A 9,368-nucleotide genomic window follows, 5' to 3' on the forward strand; every position below is an offset into this window, starting at 1 on the left:
TCCCTGGGCCTCCTCTAGGTGTCAGGTTTTTGACCAGAACTCTCTCGCCAGGTTGTAACACAGAACTCCTTACTTTTGTGTCGTAGTGTCTTTTGCCCTTTTCAGCAGCTTTCTTTGCATTCTCATTTGCTATAGAGTATGCTTGTTCCATGCCCTTTCTCCATTTTTCAACGTAGTCTCTGTGGTCACTAAAATCTGTTTCTGAGTACAGTCCAAAGAGCATATCTACTGGTAGCCTGGGTGACCGTCCAAACAGTAGGTAAAATGGGGAGTAGCCAGTGACTTCACAACGTGTGCAATTATATGCATACATTAGCTTGTTGATAGATTCCTTCCAGTTTGACTTTTGTGTTTCAGTTAGCGTTCTAAGCATTTGCAACAATGTCCTGTTCATACGTTCAACGTGACCGTTCCCCATTGGGTGATAGGGTGTTGTCCTAGAACCGGCCATGCCACAAAGTTTCTTGAGCTGACTGAATAGCTGATTTTCAAATTCACCTCCTTGGTCATGGTGAATGCGACAGGGGAAGCCAAACTTTAGGGCATAGTCATTGAATATCAGGTTTGCAGCAGTTTTGCCTGACTTTGAGGTGGTGGCATAGGCTTGCGCAAAACGTGTGAAGTGGTCAGTTATCACTAGAATATATTCATAACCGCCTTTGCATTTTTCAAGATGGAGAAAGTCTATACACACCAGCTCAAAGGGTTGCGTAGTTATAATGTTTGTTAAAGGAGCTCTTGCTTCATGGCTGGGCTTTTTCTGCTTTACACAGGAACAAACGTTGGTCACATAATGCTCGATGTCTGCCTGCATGTGTGGCCAAAAGAAGCGTTCACGTATCAAAGACATTGTGCGATCAACACCTTGATGGCCCATATTATTGTGCAGCTCTTCAAGTACAGTCTTTTTGAACTGATCTGGCAGGACTAGCTGTTTCCGGGCAGAAGTGAGTCTGTACAAGATGCCATTGTTATCTAGTCTTAACTTGCCCCACTCTCTGAACAAACATTTTGTCTTAGGGTCAAATGTTCTTAGCTCTTTGGGCAGTGGTTTTGAATCTGTCTGTTTACACTGTAATACAGGGCTTATAACAGGATCAGACTTTTGCGCTTCATTAAGCTGTTCTTTTGGTATGGGTGTGAATGTTGCTTCTGCTGGCTCACCGTCTGCTGTGACTGACATTGCTGCAGCTGAGAGTGTCCATGCAGCAGGTGTGTCTTTCTGTACCTCAATGGCCTGGATAGCAGCTGCAATAGTGTCCGGTGGCACTTCCTCAGAGCAGTCTCTCATCAAGGTTTCGACATCAAGTGGCATTCTTGATAAAGCATCTGCATCACTGTTTTCCTTCCCTGGTTTGTACTTAATGGTGAAGTGAAAATCAGCGAGCTCAGCGACCCATCTTGATGTGGTGGCATTCAGTTTGGCTGTTGACAGAATGTACGTTAGCGGGTTGTTATCGCTATAGACAGTAAATGTTGGGGCATAGTACAAATAGTCTCTGAATTTGTCAGTGATAGCCCACTTCAATGCTAAAAATTCTAGTTTTCCTGCATGGAAGTTGTAGTTTTTTTCAGCCGCTGTTAGAGTACGGGAGCCATAAGCAATAACTCGCAGCTTACCATCTTGTCTCTGGTACAACACTGCGCCTAGCCCTTTGTGTGAGGCGTCTGTGTGTACGATGAACGGCTGTGTGAAATCTGGGAACCCCAGCACTGGTGGGTGGAGCAAACAGTCTATTAGTTCTTCAAGCGCACTTTGATGCTGGCCAGTCCACACGATTTGTTTTGAGGAGGGCACAACTTGACTGGTTCTCTTTGGTCTTGCCCTTGTCCCTTTTGTGGTGTCTGAGTTCTCTGAGGTTTTGTCAGCTTTTAACAGTTCATACAAACAACCTGCTTTTCTGGAGAAGTCTTTTATGTATTGTCTGTAGTAGGAGAGAAGGCCTAACATTTTTCTGAGCTGACCAACATTTTGTGGTTTTATACCTTTGAGGGCTTTGACTGCTTCAGAGTCTGCAGGATCCACTTTACTGCCCTCTGCAGACACTATTCTGCCCAAATAGCGCACCTCAGACTTAAACATGTCACACTTACTTGGCTTAAGCTTTATACCAAAGCCTCTCAATCTCTGGAGCACTTTTCTCACGTCCTCCAAGTAATCTTTGAACGTTTTGCTGTAAACTAATGTGTCATCCAGATAGGGGATGCAGATGTTGTCGCGCAGTCCATCCAGACACTCTTCCATACAGCGCTGAAATGCTGCAGGGGCATTCATAAGTCCAAAGGGGATGCGAATCCACTCATATAATCCCCAGGGGGTCACAAAAGCAGTGAGTGGACGACTTCCTTCTGACATGAACCCCTGGTGGTACGCTTCCCCCTGATCTAAAAGCGAAAACCAGCAGTTTCCACCCAAACTGTCCATAATGTCCTGGACGCGTGGGATGGGCTGGCGATCAGGATGGGTTTTCCGATTCAGGTCTCTGTAGTCTATGCACAGTCTTAAAGTACCATCTTTTTTTCTAACACAAACAACTGGTGAGGAGTATGACGAGTCTGACTTCCTGACCCAGCCTTGTGCTATTAAATCATGCAGGTAACTTTTCATCTCTTGGTAGAGCGGCCGTGGCACAGACAGGTATGTGCGTTTGACTGGTTCGTAGACTTTGAGTGATATGGTCATTTTCAGTTTTTCAATACAGCCTGTCTATCATTGTCTGTTTTAGAGAAAGACTGGCATTCCTCTCTGAGCATCTGTTTCGCTAATACTCTCTGCTCTTCACCCAGGTGGCTAAGATCTACAGGTGGGTCCCACTCTTCACTAGCGCAACACTGGGCTTGTGTATTTGTCTGGTTAACAGTAGCTACAGATTTGGCTTTTTCAAACACCTGGGCAGGTAAAACAGCTGTAATAGTCTGAACCGAGCCAACTAATGTACGGCCTGGAATGACAATTTCATGGTCAGTTGGGTTAGAAACACCTAGTGTTATGACGGGTAAAGTACCCTTCTTAACTTTAACCAAAGTGTCAAAAAACTCAAGATTGTCTGGCCACTGGGGGTTTAAGTCTGGCTCAAATATCATGACCATATCTTGTTTAAATGGCCCTGCTGCTATACGACCCTCAACATGCATGTGGCTTTTTTTAGGTACAGTAATACAGTCTTTCTTTGTCATCACTTTGTACTCGTCAACTGCATCTGCACTAACAGCCTGTATAAAAGCTTTCACCTTGTGTCTTTTGAGGCTGGGAAATGCTTTTCTCACTGTGCTGTACAGTTTAGCTTGGTCAGTCTTATTCACAATGTATTCAATTACATTGTAGCCTATAATAGGGCATGTGAGCTGAAAACCTTTCATTACCAACATGGGGATGGTCAATTTCTCAGTTTGTTCCGTTCCGGAAACAAGTTGGAAGGTTGTCTCAACCCACCCAAGATATGGCATGTTGGTCCCATTTGCTGCGGTCAGGGTGAGTTCAGATGTGTCCATAATATCTGCTACATCTCTCAGCTCTGTGTGTGGCAGATAGTCCTTTTTCCACTTCTCATCGATGATTGATACCTGTGAGCCTGAGTCCCATAGAGCTTGAAGCCTGTGGCCGTCCAGGAAACACTCAACCAGACACTGCCTGCCCACCAGAGATGTGACTTTGTGAGGGGAATAATTTACATGAGCTGGCGACAGTGGTACCTGGACAGTCTCATTTTCTTTCTTAGTCTTTAAGCCAGTGCATTGTCTCTTATGTTGTCTCCAGTGTTGTTTCTGGCATGTTCTTGAACAATAAAGTGCGTTTTTACATGCTGAACACTGTCTCATGCCTGACTTTTCTTGTTTACAGTTGGAGCAATGTTGGGACTTCTGGATGATGGGCATGGTTAACACTCGTCCCTCGGTGGTAACCATTGCTGGTTTAAATGTTTCTCTTTATATGGTCTCATACCTCTGCTTCTACATCCAGCCTGAAAGTGTTCTCTACTCCCACAGAGGTAGCAGTGGGTGCAGCGCTCGTTGACTCCATTCTGCTGGCAGATGTGGCACCTCCTCTCACGGCGGGCTGGACTACCTGTGTAGTGCTGTACAGGATACTGAGGGGGTGGTGGTCTTTGACGGGGGCCCTGGAAGCTATAATACTGCTGGTCCCTATCATACTACATAACTGGTGGTGGGGCATATGACTGAGGACCAGCCACTGGCTGCTGTAGAGTCTCTTTAATCTGAGCTATCTCTGCACTGAGACCTTTCAGGGAGGCTACACCTGTCTTAAGCTCCGCTAACTCAGTTAAAAGCTCAGGTGGTATCTTAGCTTTAACTTCTTTCACAGGGTTCTTAGCTGGTGACACATCATCTGACTGCACTGCACTCACACTTGTAGCAGTCTGTGATGCTAAACATCTCTTCTTGTTTTTCCTTTCTGCCTCATTGGCACAAGCCATATTTAACCTCTCTAACAGGAGTTCATCAGGTGTCTTAGAGTCTAACAGGAGCGGCTGCATATCTATCCTGACACTGTCACTCTGGAAGCCTGTGAGTATGGTGTGTAAACACATACGCTGGACTAAAGCTGGGTCGTATTTGAGTCCTGACTCTGACTCTTGGGAAGCAAATAAGACCTTCTGCTTTAGATCTAAGACTCTCATTAGAAAGCTTTGAGCAGTCTCTTTTGGGGTCTGTACCTCAGAGGCAAGTTGTTTATACAGTTCGGTGGCGCTCTTCTCCTGGAAATGGGAGCGCAGTATGCGGCGTAGAGTCGGAAGGGTGAGTTGAGCTTTTCCCTCCAAATAGCTGCGTAGTTGCATACCTGGCAAGATAGCTCTGATGACAGCATCTACAATGTCAAGCTCTGAGTAGCCTCTGCTCAGTCCATTTTCGATCTGGTGAGCAAGACTGGAAAATGTCAGTTTATCTTTTTGACCTGGTTCGCCAATCTGGCCTGATATTTTGAAATCTTTCTGCCAGTAAGGGCTTGGTCGTTGGGGGGTACTTGACAGAGATGAGTTAGGGACAAAGCGATTACCTTGGGAGTGAGAAATAACCGCTGTGTTGACTGCATTAGCTGTCTCTGTTACCAGCGTGGGTGCAGTGTTTGGTTTCTTTCTGTGTCCTGAATCACCCTCTTCATTTGCATTTGGTTCAGTCTCAACAATTGTCTCTTTCATTACTTCAGCAATCTTATCATTAAGCAACAACAGTTCTGACATTCCTTCATCTTCAAGTACTGTTATACCTTCTCTCTCAATGTGTATTTGGATGTGTGTTAGCAGTGACAGTCGTGTTTTTCTGCCAACATCTATTTTCTCTGCAATGCCAAGGAACTCGCAGATTGACACTAGTTGATCTTTGGACAGAGTGTGCATTTCATGCACAACCTCTTCTCGCAGCTCTTCCACCGAAGACATTGTGGCAGTAGGCAGGAAGAATTTTACATGTACGGGTGACGCTGAGCTGAGTCGTTTTTGTAAGGGTTTCATGAGTAAACTGGCTATTGTTCTTACTTGGGGGTCATTGGGGTCATTTTCAGTTGAATTTACATGAACCACAGTCTGTACAAACTATCTCAGCAGTTCAGTAGCTTAATGTCTCTGAAGTTTTATTATCTGACTAGGAGGTCAGTGCGTTACCACCATGACGGGAATGTGGACAAAAAGGCCTTTTTTTTTTACTGGGGACCATACTGGTCATCCCCTTTTTGGGAATGTTTCTGAAGAACAGATACAAACATGGTGTGGATACCAATAAACATTTGGAAACACCGCATATGATTGACTTGAATTGATATACCTTTATTAGTCCCACAAGGGGAAATTTCATAAGGCTGCCGACCTATTGCACACAATGGCAGCGCCATCTTACCCTCCGACCATACATACATTACACAAAACATCACATGGGGAAGACAGGTCAGAGAGGTATAACAATGGAAAATGCACCACATGAGGAAAGATAAGGAGAAAACAATAACTCCCCCCAGACTGAGCTCCAACAGGGAGATCAGTTTGAGAACAGAAAAAAACACCTCAGCACATGAAAAAACTCTTAATACACCAAAGAAACACATGACAAGCAACAGGAGTGGGTAAAGGGTGCAGCATCGGAAGGGGATAAGCGTCGAAGGCGTTTGGAAAGGGAGGGGGGATGAGTGTGTGCATATCAGTGTATATGTATGTGTGTGTGTGTCCAGAGTTCACCTGAGAGAGTGTCCTTCGTCCTGCCAGGCTAAGTAAACAGTCTTCCAGCCAACCCAGGTGGCCTTGTATGGAATGGGAAGGAACAGACTAAACACAGTCGTTATCAGGGTGTTTTTGTTCAGCTCCAGCCTTGAGACCGCAGCTGGCGCCAAAGGGGGTATCCGCATGAAGTGATGGTGGTTTTTACTTTAGTGCGAACAGCTCATATGAATTTCAAAGCTGTTCTACAGTCCAACACTGGTCTCTCAATCTTCCGTTGGAGAGCCGCGAGCTTTGCCATACTTGCGCTCTGTGATGTTGTCATTCTTGTGCTCAAGGAGCTGATTCTGAGAACACACGACAGTGTGCCTCCCCAAGATGTCATCCAATTTGCACCCAGAGATGTTATTCTGAGCGAGCCCTTCCGAGATGTATCCAGTCTACAGTCAGAGATCTTATTCTGAGTATTCACAGCAGCCGTAGCCTCTCCAAGATCTTATCCGTACTGACTCAATGAGCCCATTTTGAGAAACTCACGCCTCTTCCCATCGTTTCAATCCCAGCGGGCAGCCTTGTGGGGGTTTGAACAGCCAGTTCTGCTTTCTTACACTGAACAAAAATATAAACGCAACACTTTTGTTTTTGCTCCCATTCCCCATGGGATGGACGTAGAGACCTAAAATTCATTCCAGATACACAATATAACCATCCCTCCCAAACAGTGGTCACAAATCAGTCCAAATGTGTGGTAGTGGGCACATCTGCTATATTGAGATAATCCATCCCACCTCACAGGTGTGCCACATCAGGATGCTGATCTGACATCATGAGTAGTGCACAGGTGTACCTCAGACTGCCCACAACAAAAGGCCACCCTGGAATGTGCAGTTTTTTGCGCTATTGGGGGTCTGGGGACCCAGAACCGGTCAGTATCTGGTGTGACCACCATTTGCCTCATGCAGTGCAACACATCGTCGCATGGAGTCTATCAGATTGTCAATTGTGGCCTGTGGAATGTTGGTCCACTCCACTTCAATGGCTGTGCGAGGTTGTTGGATATTCGTGGGAACTGGTACACGCTGTCGTATACGCCGGTCAAGCACATCCCGAACATGCTCAATGGGTGACATGTCCGGTGAGTATGCTGGCCATGCAAGAACTGGGACATTCTCAGCTGCCATCTGCCCTGAACAATGTGAACCATGATTCATCCGTGAAGCACACACCTCTCCAACGTGCCAGACGCCATCGAATGTGAGCATTTGCCCACACAAGTCTGTTACGGCGACGAGCTGGAGTCAGGTCAAGACCCCGATGAGGACGACGGGCATGCAGTTGAGCGTCCCTGAGACGGTTTCTGACAGTTTGTGCAGAAATTGTTTGGTTGTGCAAACCAATTGTTCCAGCAGCTGTCTGGGTGGCTGGTCTCAGACGATCTTGGAGTTGAACCTGCTGGATGTGGAGGTCCTGGGCTGGTGTGGTTACACGAGGTCTGCGGTTGTGAGGCCGGTTGGATGTGCTGCCATATTCTCTGAAACGCCTGTGGAGACGGCTTATGGTTGAGAAATGAACATTCGATGCACGGGCGACAGATCTGGTTGACATTCCTGCTGTCAGCATGCCAATTGCACGCTCCCTCGTTGCTTGTGGCATCTGTGGCATTTTGCTGTGAGACAAAACTGCACATTCCAGGGTGGCCTTTTGTTGTGGGCAGTCTGAGGTACACCTGTGCACTACTCATGATGTCAGATCAGCATCCTGATGTGGCACACCTGTGAGGTGGGATGGATTATCTCAATATAGCAGATGTGCCCACTACCACACATTTGGACTGATTTGTGACCACTGTTTGGGAGGGATGGTTATATTGTGTATCTGGAATGAATTTTAGGTCTCTACGTCCATCCCATGGGGAATGGGAGCAAAAACAAAAGTGTTGCGTTTATATTTTTGTTCAGTGTAATTCTTTGATAAGTCAGGGCCAAGCCAGCTCCAATCAGCCAGAACCCTCTTATCATGGTTCCGAATAGGTAGATATCTTCAGCACTCAGGCTCACCCGAGCCCAAACTTCTCGTTGAGAAAGGGGTGTCAATTGCATTTAGGGACCAGTTGATCAAATCCATAATTCCTCTTTTAGGTTTTAGAGAGCAGACTGTGAGAGAGTGTTCCAGGGAAAAGTAATACAAAAAACACGAGACTAGACAAGGACATAAGAGGCTAAGCAGGGAAGCTAAGGGAGAGGAGGAGGAGGAGAAAAGTGCGACCGCCTTCGTCAAGAGCAAGAGCAGGAGTTTTTCCAACCTATCTAAGTGAGTTCAGTCACATATTAATATTAATTATGATTTCATGGTACCCATAGTATTTGCACCATAAAAAAGAAAAGAGATCAAGTAATAAAAGGAGTTAAAATCGTAAAAATAAATTGACGCAGTAAAGGGTATTGCCTGCACATGTATTGAATACATGACAATAAGTTGTGATAAAACAAACAAACAAACAAACAAACAAACAAACAAACAAACAAAAACATTCATGGAAGAACAGTATGTGTAGTTATGAAAGAAAGAAATGGCTTTTAACTGAACTTTTGCAGTTTGTTAATGACATACAAGGTCAAATTATAACACAAGTGTTTGTCCCTTTTCTATAAATGTGCTTTTTATGCTCTAGTTTTCAGTATTTTCTTGTGCAGTGTTTCTTTTGTTGAGTAGGAATGTTAACTATTGAAATTCCTTGATTGTGTTTTTTTACTCGTGTTGTTTTCTACTGAAGACTATGCACTCAGATGTTTTGAGTAAAAATAGGATGTCATGCAGAGGATGTGTGTTCCTTCTGTACTGTCTTAGTTTTGAGTCTCTGTGTTCATGTCACTTCCTGTTTTATTTTGACAGTGCCATGTCCTACATTAGTTTGTCTAATTTTGCTTCCCCTTGTCTCATCATGTCCAATTCATCCCAGCTGTGACTCCCTCCTGTCTCCCATTCCCTGATTGCCCTGTGTGTATTTAAGCCCTGTTTTTTCTTGTGTGCGTTGCTGGTTTGTCTGTGTATTTCCCTGCATTTTCCTGTGTAGTTTCCCTGAATCTCCATTTCTGGTCTTTTCTTAGTTTTCTCCAATTTAGGTAATCCTTAGGTTCGGTGTCATGCCCACTGCGTTTCTCTTTGTTTCACCTCCCTAATAAAACTCACTCGCATCTAAAA

Source organism: Mchenga conophoros, linkage group LG7, assembly GCF_057382185.1.
Source record: "Mchenga conophoros isolate Kocher_MC1m ecotype Shallow Benthic linkage group LG7, M_conophoros_male_GT1.1, whole genome shotgun sequence".
In the NCBI taxonomy this organism is placed as follows: domain Eukaryota; kingdom Metazoa; phylum Chordata; class Actinopteri; order Cichliformes; family Cichlidae; genus Mchenga; species Mchenga conophoros.